General features: G+C 41.1%; 1 long non-coding RNA gene across 16 annotated transcripts in view; it reads left to right on the plus strand.

The window, feature by feature from the left end:
• Positions 1–17,977, plus strand: part of LOC110216080 (uncharacterized) — a 177,855-nt gene that overhangs the window by 80,654 nt on the left and 79,224 nt on the right. For 13 of the 16 annotated variants that reach the window (XR_013486322.1, XR_013486328.1, XR_013486323.1 and 10 more), the window contains 2 exons: positions 6,331–6,498; positions 12,680–13,032. This is a non-coding gene — a long non-coding RNA (uncharacterized LOC110216080). The remainder of the gene's footprint in view (positions 1–6,330; positions 6,499–12,679; positions 13,033–17,977) is intronic. The other 3 variants (XR_013486333.1, XR_013486336.1, XR_013486334.1) reach the window with 1 other exon arrangement.

The following is a 17,977-nucleotide window of genomic DNA, read 5'->3' on the forward strand; positions in this document are numbered from 1 at the left end:
ACTAACTCTAATTGATGGATGGTCAGGTCCCTATATTTTACTGATATCCATGAAAAGTCAAGAGATACAAAAAAGTAAATGTTTGAGGAAGGATTTGAATTCAGGACTTCATGACTCGAGGTCCAAAGTGAACTCTGTGCATGGATTTTGGTGACCTGAGTCTGGTCCTCTGATTTCAGATAAAATATTCTTTCCGCTATAACTTTACTGTATTACAGTAAGTTCACCTGTCTTTGGAATGCTTCAAAACAAGACTATACTAACACTTGGTGGGGATGTTGTTGGGAAGGGTGTTTTGTTGCAGGTAGAGATTTGCATAGATGACTGCTAAGGATCCCTGCATACTCTAAAGATGATAAGGAAGGCCAGGGCTAGTTGATGGTATTGAGAATGGAAAGGAGGGGAGTGATGCTCCTTCTACAGGAAGTCTTTCCCAGTCTATCTTCATTTAGCATTTTCTTTCTGTTGATCATTTCCTACTAATCTGTATAGCTTATTTGTATGTATTTGTTGTATATGTTGTCTCTCCCATTAAATTGTAAGCACCTTGTGGGCAGGAACTGTCTTGCCTCTTTTTTTGCATCCTCAGTGATTAGCACAGTGCCTGGCACATAGTAGGCACTTAATAAATGCTTATTGACTGGATGACTTGAAGTCACGAGGAGAGATAGGTTAGCTAAAAATATATTTATTACTTGAAAATTAAATGTCATAAACTTAAAAAAAAGACACAAAGAAAGAAATTTTGAGCCACTATTCTTATTGTTGCCTCTGTAGCCCATTAGTCTCTGAATTTTCACTGGTTGTTCCCCAGGCCTGTGGAACACTCTTCTCTCATTCCTGGCTTCCCTGGTATGTAGTAGGAGCTTAATCAAGGTGTACTGAGTGACTGAAACCTACCTTCTCTTGCAGTGAATCCAGTCCAAGGTTCTGGTTACATAATGACATTTTTTCCTTTGGTGTACCTTCCTTCCTCTTCCTTCTCCTCCTTGCCTAAGCTGAGCTCACCTCACCTCTGATTTGTCACCTGCTTTCTCAGAAGAAGCAATTTGACCTGATTCCAGCCTGTTCTTGGTCTAGTCCATCCTCCATGCTCATACTGAATTGGTATTCCTAAAGCACCCTCCCTTGCCTTGTGTCCTCAGTGCTCAGCAGTGTCTGGTGCGTAGTAGGCACTTAATAAATGAGAAGCTTCAGCTGCTCCCTGTTGCTCTTCGGATAAAATACAACCGTCTCTATTTAGCATTTAAAGCCCTTCAAAATCTTATACCAGTTTATTTTTCCAGACTAATTTTCCATTATTTCTCCATGATGCACTTTTCTTTACAGTCACATTGGCTGTCTTGCTGTCCTTGCCTTTGCACGTAATAATCCATTCTCTACTCTCTGCCTCTTGGAATCCCTACCCCGTTCGTTCAAGGCTCAGTTCAAGTACCTCCTTCAAGAGGCCTTTCCTGATAATCCCCAGATGTTAGCCTTCTCTTCCTCTGGTTGCAGTGTGTTAAACCTGTTTTCCTTTCCCAATAGGTAGAAACTTCTTGAGGGCCAGGTCTTGTGGTTTTTTTCTTTGCCAGTGCTTGGCACATAGTAGGATCTAGTTCAGGGGTGGGGAATCTGCAGCCTGAGGCCACATGTGGCCCTCTAGGTCCGCAAGTGTGGCCCTTTGATTGAATCTAAACTTCATTTAAGTCAGAGGGCTGCACTTGGGGACCTAGAGGGCCTCAAGGCCACAGGTTCCCCATCCCTGGTCTAGTTAATGGTTGTTGAATGAATGAATCCATCAGTGAACAGGCTTTCTGTAAGGGATCATCCCCGAGTGTCCTCTCCCCCTTCAGTTCTATGATTTTCACATTTTATTCATATTAATTTCACATTGGAGTATCATTTCCTTGAAGGTAGGGATTATATTGCTAAATGGCTGGGTCTTATGGTCCTCATGGATATTGCTGAGCCTTCTTGGTAGCTAGTTCAATGAAATGGGAGCACAAGAGACCAACTCCTAACTCTCTTTTTCTCTAGTCCACTGCCAGGTTAATTATATTACCCCTTCTTCATCCACTCTATGGTATAAGCAAATTGGCTTTCTGGCTGCTGAATACAAATAAATAAATAAACCAGTATTTATTAAACACTTACTAAAGTACAGATGTCACCATTCATGAAATCTGCAAGTGACACAAGGCTAGGAGGAATAGCTAACACATTGGATGACAGATCAAGTATCCAAAAGGTTTGTAATGGTCTAAAGCATTGACTGGTGCCATCAACAAGGTCTGGAGTTAGTTGCAAGATGGCACTTTTCAGAAACATGACACAGTTTCGACTCACCTTTGAAATGAGAGCTGTAAGAAATATTTCAAGAAGGCCATTACAGTACGAAGGGGAGAGATGACTTATGGCCCCAGAGTCGAGTTAACGGTAGGATAGAGAGGATGGGGAACACAGCCTGTTAAGTATTGACTTCAGTCCCATGGGCAAATTTAAAGTAGAGTTTGTTTTTTCAGGTCAGGTACATTAAAGTTCCATCACCTGAGGAAGAATTATTCCATGGTCTGTTGGATGTTACTGCATGAATGCTGTAGTCAGCTGACCAAATATAGTTCCTGAGTTATTGTTTACACTAGAAGACAGTCCAGCCGTATCCTTGGCCTTCAAGGACGAAGGCTGCCTTTATTTTCATGATTGTAATTGTTCATAATATCTCTCTTCTGCCAGGCACTATTTTTCCCCTTTGCCATTAGCTTTGCTTTGCTGTTCCAGGCAAGTCTCTAGCTTAGTCATTGGGATTGTAAAAGGAGAAGCTAGACATCCTTCAGTTATTAATTATGATGGGATGACTATTCAATAAGTAGACTGTTCATGCTACTTCCTTCTCTTCCTCCCTCTTGTACTTATCTCCTGGGGAAGGGGAGGAAAAACAAATGGCTCACCAACCAGACATAACAGATCCTGTTAGCCCTGCCCAAAGGAAGCTGATGATTAAAATGAGGTTTTTATTCATAGGGTTGTTTTTCAGAAGTTTGGTATCGTGTGTGTGTGTGTGTGTGTGTGTGTGTGTGTGTGTGTGTGTGTGTGTGTGTGTGTGTGTGTGTGTGTGTGTGTGTTTTCTCTTCTGAGAGACAGTTTGGTATAGCAGGAAGAAAACTAGACCAAGAGTTTTAAAAAAAAAATAAGACTTGAAGTGCTAGTTCAGTCCCTTCTCTGCTTTAATGTCTCCAAGGAAGGGGAATCTATCACTTCTTTAGGCAGGCTCTTCCATTTTGGGGCAGTTGTAATCACTGAGAAGATTTCACCTGATGTCAAGCTGAAATTGCCTTCACCAATTGCTCCTGCTTTTATCCTTGATTCCAAAAGGAAAATATCTTATCCCTTCCCCAGGACAAACGTTCAGATACTTGAACAGTCATGCTCCTTTCCTTTCCTCCTTCCCCCGACCCTTCATAGCTTTTCTGTAGCCTAAATATGCCCATTTCCTTCAGCATGTGTTCAGATTCAAGGTGAAGGGTCACCATCCTGATTGCCTTTCTCTGTCCACTCTCCAGCTTACCAGTATCCTTCTTCAACCATGATGCCCAGAACTGAGGTCTGACAAGGGCAGAATACAATTAAGACTATTACAAATACTCCATACCCTGGATGCCATGCCTCTTCTTATGTAGCCCAAGTTTAACCTACATCACCCTTCTGAATCATTGAGCTTGGCAGTTCACTAAAACTCTGGGGTCTTTTTCAGAACAATTGCTCTCTCTCCATCCATGCCTTTTTTTTTTCTTCAATAGCCTTCTATCTGTATTTGTGGAGTGGATTTTTTGTTTTTTAACCCAAGCAGAAGACTTGATGTATATGCCTATAGAATTTAACTTGATAGATTCAGCCTAACACCTTAAGACTGTCACCAACCTTTTGGACCCTTACTCTACCATCCACTGTGTTAGCTATCCCTCCCGATTTTGTATCATCTGCAGATTTCACGAACATAGCATCTGTGCTTAACAAATGTTTAATAAATGCTTGTTCATTTATTTATCTGTGTTCAGGAAGCAGCCAGACTGCTAGTTTGCTTGTACCTAGAGTGGATGAAGAGGCACCAATACAGTTAACCTGGAAAATCAGGTTGGAGCCAGATTGTGAGGAGATTCAAATGCCAGTCAGAGTTTGTCTTTGATCCTAGAGGCAATAGAAAGAAAGCCACAGGAGTAGCAGGGGAAGTGCTGTGGTCTAATCTGTGCATCATTTTGGCAGCAGTGTCAAGAAGAGAGACCAGGTAGAGACCAGCTAGGAGGCTGTCACTCAGCTAAAGGTGATGAGGGTCTGCAGTAGGGTAGGGGTTATGTAAGTAGATAGAATGGATAGAGAGAAGAGATATTTTGGGAGGTAAAATCAACAGCTTTCTCTGTTTGGCGTTCAAAGCCCTTTATGACTTTTGTGTGTGTTTCTGCACTTTCAGCCTTCTTACACTTAGAGCCGTCCACGTACTTAATCTGTGATCCAGTGACACAGGTCTTCTTGTTGTTCCTTGAACAACATGCTCCATATCTTGACTCTGGGCATCTTCACTGGCTGCCTCCCATGCCTGGAATTCTCTGCCTCCTCACCTCTCCTTCCCGGCTTCCTTCAAGGCCCAGCTAAAATCTCACCTTCGACAGGAAGACTTTCTTGATGTCCCTTCATTTTAGTGCTTTCTCTTGGTTGATTATCTCCAGCGTATTGTCTTCCCTATTAAATTGTGAGCTCCTTGACAGCTGAGACTGTTTTTTTTGTTTGTTCGTTTGTTTTGCCTTTCTTTGTATCCCCAGGGCTTGGGACAGTGCCTGGCACATCATAGTTGCTTATAAATGTTTATTGACTGAATCATAGGGAGAGGGAAAGGAAGAAATTAAGGATGACTGTAAGGATGACCTGGACAGAAGTAGAAATAAGCAAGTTGGGGAGAGGGTTGGATTTTGGGGGAAAGATAATGAGTTCTCTTTGGATGCGTTCAGTTTGACACTCTTATGCATCCATCATCCAGTGAGAAATATCTGTGCTAGGTGTTTGGAGAAAGACAAAAACAAAATTTAGGCCTTGCCTTCAAGGAGTTTCTGTTTTATTAGGGGAGATAGCACATAAATATATAGAAGCACAGAGGAATTTCCAGGGAGAACATTAGTAACTGGGGACATTAGAGTAGATTTCTTGTAGGAGGTGGCTTTTGAGAAAGCTGGGAAGTATACGAAGTATATGTGGCATATGGGCAATTAAGTGGCATAGAGGGTAGAGAGCTGGGCCTGGTTAGGAAGACTTATCTTCCTGGGTTCAGATCTGGCCTCAGATACTTGACAAGTCACTTAACCCTGTTTGCCTTAGTTTCCTCATCCGTAAAATGAGCTGGAGAAGGAAATGGCAAACCACTCCAGTATCTTTGCCAAGAAAACCCTAAATGGGATCACAAAGAGTAGGATAAGACTGAAAAAAACTTAACTACAACAATATACTACATACTGTGTGTGTGTGTGTGTGCGTGCGCGCGCATGTGCGCGCGCATGCATATGTAGGTATGTGTATATATTTACACGTATCTACGTATTCACATATAGGCATGCCTGTACATACATGTCTGGACACACCTAATGTATACATATATTGAATGTATACATACATTGAAAAGGCAAGCTACTTGATACAGGTTATACATGTGTAGTTATGCAAAACACTTCCATAGTAGTCATGTTATGAAAAACTAAGTATATTTCCCTTCTTCCATCCTGCCCCCATTTATTCTTTCTTTTGAACCTGTCCCTCCTCAGAAGTGTTTGTTCCTGATTACCCCCTCCCCCAGTCTCCCCTCCCCTCTATCATCCCCCTGCTCTCTTGTCCCCTTCCTGTCCCTGCCCCCCCCCCCATTTTCCTGTAGGGTAAAATAGATTTCCATACCCAATTGAGTGTGTATATTATTCCCTCCTTAAGCCACTGATTTGGCATTTGAAACAAGGAAACTTCCCATTTACCCTGGGGTAAGATACAGATTTCCTTGGCCTGTCATTTAAAGCCCTTCACAACCTACTTAGAACCTTTCTTTACAGACTTAATTCCCATTACTTCCTTTCACACACTTTAGGTCCAGTCAGACTGGCATCCTGACTGTTAGTGCTTGAACTCATCCTTCCGCAGGCTATACCTTCATAAGGACCACACCCCTTCCTAGTTTCTTCCAAGCAGAGCTTATCTTTATTCCAGGCTCAGCTCATTTGCACTCAAGCCTTTACTGACCCCTCTCTTACCTTCTCTCCCCATCAGTATTTTCTTTCTCTTCAAATTAGTTTTTTTTGTTGTTGTTGTTGTTGTTTTCAGCCATGTCCGACTCTCTGCGACTCTGGGATTTTCTTGGCAAAGATTCTGGAGTGGTTTGCCATTTCCTTGTCCACCTTATTGACAGATGAGGAAACTGAGGCAAAGAAATTTAAGTGACTTGCCCAGGATCACACAACTACTAAGTGTCTGAGACTAGATTTGAACCGGGTAAGACAAGTTCTTATTTGCTTGTGTAATTTGTATTGGCCCAACCCCTATAATAATAACAACAATAACTACTACGTAGCCTTTTCAGGTTTGCAAATATTAACTTGTGTGCAAATAAACACACACACACACACATAAAATTTCCTTTTCTACCTGAAGGAAATCACAATTTAGTGTCCATGCTCTCATACCTGCACCCCCCCCCAAAAAAAAAAGCCTTTTCAAGCTTTGGAGAGAATTCATTAGACATCTTTGGGGAAAGGGAGAGGGTTCATTCTTGATGTGAGGCTCAGAGATCGCTTTGTCTAGAACATATCATTATCCTTTTCTTCCTCATCTGGATGGGATAGCCTCTATCTTTTCAGTGTAAACTGTTTTTGTTTGGGGCAGTTTGTAGGGTCATCTCTCACCATTCCCCCTTCCCTTCTCTCCAGAAAGGAGGCTTTCCTATGATGTCATGAGGAAGCCCTGGCCCTTGGGTTTCATTTGTCTGGGTTATCCTGAGGTCCTACTGATTTTGTTTGCTGTGCCACCCACCTCTGGAGGGTGTTGAGTGAAAGAGCTTAATTAAAAACAGCTGCCTGTGGCTTAGGAAATTAAAAAAAAAAGCCTTCTGGGCAGACTGAGTCAGCAGTGACAGTACTGAGGAGCACAGCTAGCTGGGCCTGCTCACTTGGCTGCTGCATTTCCTATTCAGAATGGTCTTTAGGCCCAAATTAGGCATTTCCTTTTTGATACTATACCAGGTGTTTCTAACCATTTGATAGTATGCTGCCTGCCTCGGAAGTACTAAAGAGAAACAACTAAAAGCTATTTTTGAGTTTCCCCTACAGTTCAAGGGACACAAAAACAAAGCCACGTGTGCATGCACACCTCCCCCTGCCCCCACTCTTCTCAGTTGGGTGGTTGGCTGTGTTCGTGTTTGGTAGCTTGACAGGACTCCATAGCATCCTCAATGGCAACTCAGGCTCTCTGCTTCCTTATTAAGAGGACTGGCAGATTTGAACCTGGATGGGACAGAACTAGGAAAGTAGGTGCCCTGGAAGGGTGCCTGGGCTGCTCATCTGTATCTGTGTACACAGCCCTGGTGGGACGGGGGGAGGACAGGGAAAAAGGAAAGACCTGATTGTCTATATGAGTGGTATCTTTATTGCAGAAAAAAGACAACCCATTTTTATGGTGTAGAAAAGATGTCCTGTCTTTTAGCGAAAAGGCTTTAGGTGGTATTTCCTTTAAAAAAAAAATAAAAGGAACTTTCTGGTCTTGGGTTTTGGGACAGGGGTCATAATTACAGTTATACTGCTCCAAACAAAACAAAACCCTTAACACTTGTTGTTTAGTTGTTTTTAGTCCTATCTAACTCTTCCTAACCCCATTTTGGGTTTTTTTGTTTTTTGGGGGGGGGGCAAAGATACTGGAGCACGGTTGGCCATTTCCTTCTCCCAACTCATTTTGCAGATGAGGAACTGAGGCCAAACAAGGTTAAGTGACTTGCCTGGGATTATACTGCTGCTAAGTGTCTGAGGCTGAATTTGAACTCAGGTCTTCCTGACTCCACGTGTGGTGCTCTATCCATTGGGACATCTCACTACTTTAACACAGTAAAGCATAAATCCCACCAGAGTGAATTTCTCAGGGGTGGGGTGGGATGGAATGAGTGGAGAGGGGAACAACGCATCAACCGTTTTGGATTGTATAGAATTTTGTTCAAATGGGCATGTTCTGATAATTCTTATTTCTGTTTGCAAGCTCTCTCCACAGTTACTGTCCAAATAAGAGAAATTGCGTTTTGAATATAGGGGAGAGAGGTGGGGATACGTGGTACCCTTAATTTTTTGCTCTTTTGGACCTGGCTTTTTTTGTTTGTTTAAGAGTGGTAAGCTGATGGGGCAGCTGGGTGGCATAGTGGATAGAGCACTGGTCCTGGATTCAGGAGGACCTGAGTTCAAATCCGGCCTCAGACACATAACACTTACTAGCTGTGTGACCCTGGGCAAGTCACTTAACCCCATTGCCTAAAACAACAAAAACAACAACAACAACAAAAAAAGAGTGGTAAGCTGATGAAATAGAGTGGTAGCTTAGTGATTAGAAGACATGGGTTGGAATCCTGGCCTTGAGAGAAGCTAGCTCTGTGACCTTGAGCCAGTCTCTTTCCAACTCTTTTGATCTTATTTTCCCAATCTGTTAAACAGGTATAATAAAAAACTCGTATCTCTCATCTCACAGAGTTTGGTGTTTTTTTTTTTTTAATAGAGAAATGCTTTGTAAAACTTAAGCCTCTATACAAATGTGAGTACAAATTGTTACTCCCTACAATTCAGTTCAGGAAATATTTATTAAGTGCCTGCCATATGAAAGACACTGTGCTTATTACGAGTTGTTTTATTTTCATGGGTGGATGTTTGGATAGGTTTTGTGAGGCACAAGGGAATTGAGGAATTGCAGGAAAAATTTCAATTCACACTCAGCTATTCTTTCCCTGTCTAGAATGCAAAAAGTGCTCAATCAGGTTCTTTCACTATACAGTAAAAACAGAAGAAAAAAAAACCAAAACAACACTGTGCAATGCAAACTTGAAGCCAGCTCAATATATGAAAGTCTGGATTTATTCAAAAGATAAATTAGGATGTGGTTATTCACATTACAGAAGGATTTGTCATAGAGAGTCCTTTAAATAGCAAGTTTCCTAGTGTGTGCATTCAAAATGACTCAATTAACAAACCCTCCTTAAAACTCCTGCCCTGATTTCTTGCCCTGGTGTGGGAGTTCTCAAAGCAAAGTTTGTGCTAATGGAGTGCACATTGTGGCCCATCCCACCCAACTGGAAAGGCTTCAGGTGTGGTGTCCATTATTTAAGCCTGTCTTCTTCAACTGCTACTTGATAGAAGGGTAGTGTTGCTGCTAACCTCTTTTCCCCTTAAGGTATTTTGTATTTGCTTTTTTATCCATCTTGTTTTCCCCAGTAGCATATAGGAAAGGACAGTTTTATTTTTGTCTCTGTATCCCAAGTGCCTGGCACATAGTAGTTGCTTAATAGGTGCCTGTTGAATCAATGAATGATGGTAACCTTTTGTCACAAAGACTCTTGAAAACATCTTATATGCACACAAGCAGATTTAGAACTCTGAGATGAACCCATGTCTTCTGACTGCAAGGTCTCATTCCTTTATAATAGTTCATTTTGCCTCCTCTCTTCACACACAGACATAAACACAGAATTTCGGGGTGTCATGTAAGGTAGCTGGTAGTATAGTAGAGTCACCAGGCCTGGAGTCAGGAAGACTTGAGTTCAGATTCGATCTTTGATACTTAACTGGCTGTGTGATCCCTGACAAGTCACTTCTGTCTGCCGCAGTTTCCTCAGTTGCAGAATGAGGATAACAACCTGTCTCTAAGGGTGATTGTTAGGATCAAATGAGATAATATTTGTAAAATGCTTAGTAATGTCTCACACATACTAGGCACATAATAAGTCCTTCTTTCCTTCTTCCCTTCCTCGCTCCCTTCCTTCCTTGGGTCTCTTATCTTACAGAAATGCCTACTGAGAGTTGTTGCATTTGCTGTTGTAGAGATTATTTGCGTTTCCGAAATCATAGGTGCTTTAAATATTGAAGGATTAATAAAGGTTTTCAGAAGCACATCTGTTATGTACAGTGTGGTATCTGTCACTCATGAGATTGACGTATTGTCACTGTCATAAGGGAGCTGGGGTAGTTGAGCTTGCTCTGTTGTATTGGGAAAGCTGTAGCTGCTGCCAGTAGACTTGGTGAGGGCACCAGTCTTTGCCACATTGAGCCTCGTTTGTTTCCTTTGGCTCATTTGTCTTCAAAGGAAGGAGTAATAAATGATCCTATAGACCTAGAATTTTGGAGCTGGAGGAGAGTGTAAGGATCACTTAATCAGTATTCCCTTTTTACAGATGGAGAAACTGAGGGCCAGATAGTTGGAATAGCTTATCATGCATCTTGTAAAGTTGAAAAAATCAGGGACTCAAACTCTGGTCATTTAACCATAAATCCACATCTTTCCCTACTACCCTCCATTGCCTGTCACTTCTTGCCCCCAGGGCCACGAGGGTCTCAATGTTCTGGCGCAGTGAAATGAAAGGGGTTCTGATTTGATGCAAAAGGACTTCAGTTCAAATCCCTTCCACCACTTACTATCTGGATGATCTTGGGCTGTCACTTAATTTTTCTGGGCCCAGTTTCTCCATCTACAGATGAAGGACTTGGACTGGATGATCCCCAAGATCCCTTCCAGCCCTAAATCTGCTATCTTAGGGGTTTAATAAATCTTAGTTGCCTGGCTTGTGTCCCTGGGGAAGTCTTGTGTGCTTGTGCTTACAACCTACCTGAGGTCTTGGGCTCAGAGAACCCTGAAGGATTTGGGGCTGATGCCTCTGTTACAGAGTCAGGAGCAGCTGCATTCTTTTTTTTTTTTTATTTAAATTTATCTATTTTGATATATCAGCAATCACTTCCATATACTTTTGAGTTTTAAATTTTCCACCCCCCTTCCTCCCCTCCTTAAGACAGCACACAGTCTGATATAGGCTATACATATACATTCCTATTAAATTTATTTTCACATTAATCATGTTGTAAGGAAGAATTAGAACCAATAGGAGGAACCACCAGAAAGAGGAAACAAAACTCAACAGAAGAAAAAAAAATAGCAAATGCTTTGATCTGCATTCAAGCTCCATAATTCTTTCTTTGGATGTGGATAGCATTTTCCATCAAGAGGTCTTTGGAGATGTCTTAGATCCTTGCATTGCTGAGAAAGAAGGGCTAAGTCTGTCAATATTAGTTATTGTGTACAACCTTCTCTTGGTTCTGCTCACTTCACTCAGCATCAGTCCATGCGAGTCTTTCCAGGTTTTTCTGAAGTCAGCCTGTTCATCATTTCTCATAGCATAATAGTATTCCATTACATTCATATACCACAACTTGTTCAGCCATTCCCCAATTAGTGGGCATCCTCTCAATTTCCAATTCTTTGCCACCAGAAAAAGAGTGAGCAGCTGTATTCTTGATATCACCTTCTGAGCCATTCCCTCCTCTTTCAAGTATGCCATTATCTTAGGTTGCAGTAAGGGGTGCTGACAGTTACCTGGCTGAGACCAGAGGAAGCACTGGAGCCTGGCCTGACTCATCTTTCTGTGGGCCATTAACTAGGAAATGGATTTAACTTTGTTATACAGAATGAGTCTTTGCTATGGGAAGCATTAGGCTATCTCTGGGTAGCCACAGTCCCCGGGGGCAAAGGGCATACCCAGCAGTTTGGCTCTGAAAATGAATAAAGGTTGTGTGGTGAGAAGAGTGTGTGTGTGTGTGTGTGGGGGGGTGGCATTTTGAGAGGTGTCAGAAAAGGAGATATGCAGCTACTTGAAATGGGCTGCATTGGGAGGTAGGTGATCCCCTCCCACCTCTCTCCCCTTTAAAATTTTTAAGCAAATTTTCACTAAGCCCTAAATGGTTGTGTTGTAGAATTCAAGTAGAGTGTGTGTGTGTGTGTGTGTGTGTGTGTGTGTGTGTGAGAGAGAGAGAGAGAGAGAGAGAGACAGAGAGAAGGAAGGAAGAAGGAAAGAAAGAAAGGAAGGTCTATTCAGTAGGTCTTGGAATCAGAAGCCCAATCTCAAGTTCCTTCACCTACCTAGTGATTCACTGAACTACTCCAAGGTTTCCTCCCTTGTTAAATGTTTTCTGCCTTGTTTACCTTATAGGGTGGCTGTGGAGATTTAAAAAAAAGAAGTCAGTTACTACAATTATAAGTTAGTACTTCATTATTATTTCTAGTACCATATCCCTGTATGCATGTAGCATAGAATTTGAAACTGGAAGGAACCTTAGAGATCATCTTGTCAAACACTGTCATATTAAAGGTGAGAAACTGGAAGCACCTTGGCGATATCACATGCGTGGGGACTGTCTAGGGCTGGTATTCAAAAGCCAGGTGTTCTGATTAGAAATCCAGTCCTTTTTTCTCTTACATCCCTACCTATACTAATAAAGATGCAAGTGTTAACACAGGGCTTTTTTATGGAAATTTCTTTCTTGACATATTGAAGAATGTAGAATGTCAGAGTTTAAGGCAAAGTGTAGTTTGGGAAAAAAGAATTATTACTTCTTTCTTGATGTTAGTGAATGTGACAAAAATCTTTACTTCTCTCCTCAAGGTTTTGGTCCTGATCTTTCAACCAGAAAAGAAATAAAAAGATGAGACTCCTGACAGTTTCCTCTGTCTGTTTTATGGAACTATCGCTTAAGGATTCCCAAGACCTGTGGATTTACAGACATACCAAGGCGCCTGGGGGAATGCTGATGAAGGAATCCTCCGGAATGCCATGCTGCTATCATTTGCATTGTTTTTTCCAAAGATGGCTTGGTGAAGAACCCATATTGAGTTTTCTGGTGGGAGATCTTAAGTTGGATTCTTTTGAAGGGTGATTGTGAAGAGCAGGGCTTTTTCATTGAAGGAAGGGATTTTGCTTCATCCTTTTCTTTTTAAGCAATAGTGGCCTTTAAAAAGGTAAGTAAGCTCCGAGTCTCCTAGTTCATGCATCTGATATGTCAGGGTATCTTAGGTCGGGGGTCATTGTGTATCAGTAGGGGAGGACTCACTAAAGGTCATTTCTGACTGTAGCATCTGTTAGGTATTTTCCCAGAAATTGCCATATTGAAAATTGCATACGCATGGGTCAGGTCACCAGATATCAAAACTTAGATTTCAGCAAGAAAATAGGTTTAAATTATTTTTAGGAAAAAAAGTTCTTTGTTTTGGAGGAAGAAACTGTTTTAAAACCAGAAAGTTTTTGAGATGCTTGAGGACTTGTCATAATGTCTCATACGGTGTTAGATGCTAGATTATTTCAGATTTTGGAGTTATTATTTGATATCTGCTTTGATCAAATACCTAGTGATCAAATATAAAACTAAATAATAACCATAACACCGTGTGTGTGTGTGTGTGTGTGTGTGTGTGTGTGTGTGAGAGAGAGAGAGACAGACAGACACACACACACACACACACATTAAGGTTTGAAAAGCACTTTATATATATTATCTTATTTGACCCTCCCGATACCCTCCTCCCACATCCTTCTGTTGCTAGGGTCAGCATATATATAGGAAGACTCATTTACAGAGAAGTCTGAGAAAGTCCTTGTCCTCAGTGAGCTCACAGCCTAGTTGGGAAGATAAGAAATAAATACATTGAAAAGTTAAGGACCTTCTAAATCTAGGCGATATCACCTGATAGTTCTGTTATGTTATGGGTTCCAAAGAAGGCTGGGGTAGGCTGAGAGGGCTTCATTGAGGAAGGAGGATTTTAAGAGCCTTGAAGAATGTGTAGGATTTGGAGGGAGTGGGGACCTTCCTAGTGGAGAAAATATGTATAGATAGGAATCTGTAAAGCCTGATTAAGAGAACTGTGATGAGACCAGTGTGGCTAGAGTAGAGAGTTCCTTTATAATAGATAAAGTTGGAAGGTTGTTTGAGACCAGATTGCAGAAAATTTTAATGGCAGCCTAGGGATCTTACAAATGATCTAGTAGTATAGCAAAGACATCATGCCATTTGGTTTCAAGGATTAAACCAAATAAAATAAATAACAAATCATAGTTCCCCAAGTAAATGGAGTCTGTGGCCCTTCAGTCATAGTCAGTAAACAATTATTGGGCACCTATAATGTGCCAGGCACAGTACATTTTAAAAAAAGACAGTTCTTGCCCTCAAACAGCTTACAATCTAACGGGACAAGGCAACACACAAAAAGAAGCTTTTAAAAGTGGGAGAAGGTCAGAAGGAGGAAGAGGAAGATAGTGGAGATGTTAGAGAAATCCCAAAGAAAGTAGTGCAGCCAGGTGAGACGTCTGTGTTGAACCCCACATGAAAAGGAGGTCTTGGAGTACCCTTCATTGAAGGGAAAAGAGAAATTCTTGTACCAATATGCCAATTAAATAATCAGTCTTGATTCTCTCTCTTTTAAAAAATTGAATTAGTTCTCATTAGGGAACAACAGGGCCATCTGTTAAGGTCTTGAGATAGCAGAGAAGACTTTACTACCCCATTAGAATTTTCCCTTCTTCAGATACCTCACCTTGCTGTATTATAGGCCCATAGGTGTGGAACATTGCACATCAGGACTTTTTCCCCAATGTATTAGTTTTGTTGTTTGTTCGTTTTCTTTTTTGAAAAAAAATCTTTATTATGAGGAATGGCCTTTGGAAGAGGGGAGGAATTGAGAGGGAAATCTAGGTGATATAAAACAAAAGATTTTATTTTGTTAATATTTAAAAATTTTTTATTTTCAGTTCCAAATTCTCTTCCTCCCTCCACTCCTTCCCCACCCATTGATAAGGCAAGAAATTTGGTACTCATTATACATATTAAGTCATAAAACATACTTCCACATTAACCAAGTTATAGGGGAAAAAAAATAAAATAAAAAAAGGACTTCAATCTACATTCAGAATTCATCAGTCATCTCTTTGGAAGTAGATATCATTTTTCATCATGAGTTCTTCAGAATATGTGGTTGTATTGATCAGAGTAGCTAAAGCTTTCAGAGTTGATCATCATTATAATATTGCTGTTACGTATACAATGTTCTCCCAGTTCTGTTTTTGCCTTCTTTGTATCATGATGCCTGACATGCAGTAGACACCTAATACATGTTTATTGACCAACTGACCGTTGTTAATTTGGTGGCAAGGATTATCACAAAATAACCAATCCATCCCCCAGAATATGGGATGCTAAAGAAGAGAAAATTGGGCTTGCTCAGCATTCAGCTAAATGGTGTGAGATGTATGAAAATAATATAGTATAATTTGTATAGCTCCATGTGGTTATAAAGCCATTTCACATGTATTATTTCATTTTATTAGAAGGCCATATTACACATTATTCTTTCCTTCAAGGGACTTGCTTCCCAGTGGAAGAGACAGAGCTAACTGGGGCGGGGGGGGGAGATATCTCATGAACAATGAAAGAAAGAATATAATCAAAAGCTGATTTCTGTGACACAGATCCTGGTTCATCTTGAAAAGTGAAAGAAACCAGCAAAAGTTGTAGGGATCAGAGGAACCTTCACGAAGTACATGGGAATGGAGTTTTGCCTTGGGGGGAAAAAACAGCATTGTGAGGAGAAAAAAAGCCAGATGGGAAATGAGAGGCTTTTTTTCTCAGGCTCTTGGTTGTCATCAGAGACTTCCTGAAGGCCATAGTTCTTAGAACTGTGGGAGAAGGTTGAGTTGTCAGGTCAAAGCCCAATCTGTGGCCATCAGGAAAGAAGAACCTTGTATCTGTGGGCAACAGAGACCCAGAGAAATTGTATTAACAAAGACCTATTGAGATCTCTGGAGGAGATAACCACCAAGACTGGTAGGGCCAGTTGTGTTTCTTGGCAGAAACTGGAAGATTGTATACCACCAGAGAAAATTTGCCTTAGCATTGAAACTGGCCCCAGGGGATACGTGTCCATGATTTGCCTACCGCTGAGCAGGAGAGTGGCCGCCAAAATGTTCTGTTCATCATGGCACAGTTCACCTAAGGCCACTTAACATTTGGCTCCAACAGCCCTGGGGTAGGTCATGGAATTTATGTTGGAAGGGAACTTGGGGATCATCTAGTCAAACCCTCTTAAAAAACAACTACCACCACAAATTGGTGCCTTTTAATTTTTACATTCTATTTCTAAATGTGTTGTCCCTTGCCCAGCAAGCCTTCCCCCTTGTCAGAAAGACTTCAAAAGAAAAAGGGGGGAAAAAAAAGATTTTGGTTTAGCAAAAGCAACTGGCACATTGCTTTTGTCTGATAATGTGTGCAATGTCTTGAACCCACAGTTGCACATCTCTGCTGTCATGTTTTCCCATCTCTTTTCTAGGACCAAGGTTGATAGTTATAGTTACACAGGACTCAGTTTCTCTTTGGTTCGTTGGGTTTTTGTTAGAGTCACTCTGTATATTGTTTTGTTTGTTTATTTTGCTCTGCTTAAGTTCATCTCTGTCTTCTGTGTTTCTCTGGATTCTCCATTTTCTTTGTTTCTTACAATACAATCATTCCATCGCATTCATGTACCTAGCTATTCCCCAGTTGATGGGCACCTGTATACTTTCTAGTTTTTTGCAATCACAAACATGCTTCAGGGAATATTTTAGTATAAGTAGAACTTTCTTATAGCCTTAAATCTCCTTGGGGCATATGTTGAGTGGTGTCACCTCGGGATGTGGACATTTCAGTTCCTTTAATAAAAAAATGTTTTCTAGAATGGTTAAGCCTGTTAACAGTTCCACAAACAATGTATTTAGATTTTTATTCTTTTTGTAGTCCCTCCAATGTAGACTCTTCCATCTTTTGTCATTTCAGTCTTCTCATCTCAGGGAAGTGGAAACTGAGACCTGTAGAGGGAAAGGAACTTAGTCAATGCCACACAGGTTAGTAAGTAGTAGAGCTGGGGATTTGAACCCAGGTTCTCTGACTCTAAAGTCATTGATTTTTTTTTAAGTCAGTCAGTTAACATTTATTAATTACCTACTAGGTTCCAGGCACTGTGCTAAGTGCTGGGGGTACATTATACTCTGCTATCTCTCAGAGTAAAAGAATTCATGCATAGGGTGAGCATGGGGGTAGGCCATGAAAAGATAATTGAGTAAGGCACAGAAGTACTCCCTTTGCAAGACTGTTAGGGAGATCTCATTAGAGTAGGAAGACTCCTACATTGGTTTCTGATGACCAAGAATTGAGTCCTGGCTTTATTGGTGACCTTGGCCAAATCGCTTGCACTGAGTTATTGTGAGTATTGGCAATGTTAGGTAAATGAACGTTCTTTAGAATCATAAAATATCTGGTACAGGTGAGCTCTTATTAATATCATTTCAGATCCTGTTGAGTTCCTTTGCCTCTCAAGGCCTTCTTTCTAGACCACATCGCCATTTTATTTCAAACAAAATGGAATGAATGAGTGAATGAGCATTTATGAACTCTTTATTATATATGCTAAACAATGAGACACACCACACACACAAAACTGAGATAGTCTCAGCTCAAAAGGAGCTCTTATTCTAATTAGGGGAGACTGTATACAGGAGGGTTCCGCTGCCAGACATATAGAAAGGGTACACTAGAAGGATGAATGGTAAGGCCCAGGAGTACCCAGTGTATATCAGCAAGTCAGATGGCAATGCCCAGCAGGCAGTGGGGCAGAACAGATAGTGAAGCATTTAAATGGGGCAGTGGTTAGAGCACTGGACCTGGAGTCAGAAAGACATGAATTCAAATCCAGCCTGTGTGACCCTGGGCAAGTCACTTAACCTCTGTTTTCCTCAATTTCCTCATCTGTAAAATGGGGATGATGATGATAATGATAGCACCTGATTCCCAGGGTTGTTGTGAGGATGAAATGAGATAATATAAAAGTGCTTAGCACAGTGCCTGGCCTACAGTAGATGCTTATACCCTTTCATTTTCCCCAA

This window comes from Phascolarctos cinereus, unplaced genomic scaffold, assembly GCF_003287225.1.
Source record: "Phascolarctos cinereus isolate Bilbo 61053 unplaced genomic scaffold, phaCin_HiC Scaffold_4;HRSCAF=312, whole genome shotgun sequence".
Classification (NCBI taxonomy): domain Eukaryota; kingdom Metazoa; phylum Chordata; class Mammalia; order Diprotodontia; family Phascolarctidae; genus Phascolarctos; species Phascolarctos cinereus.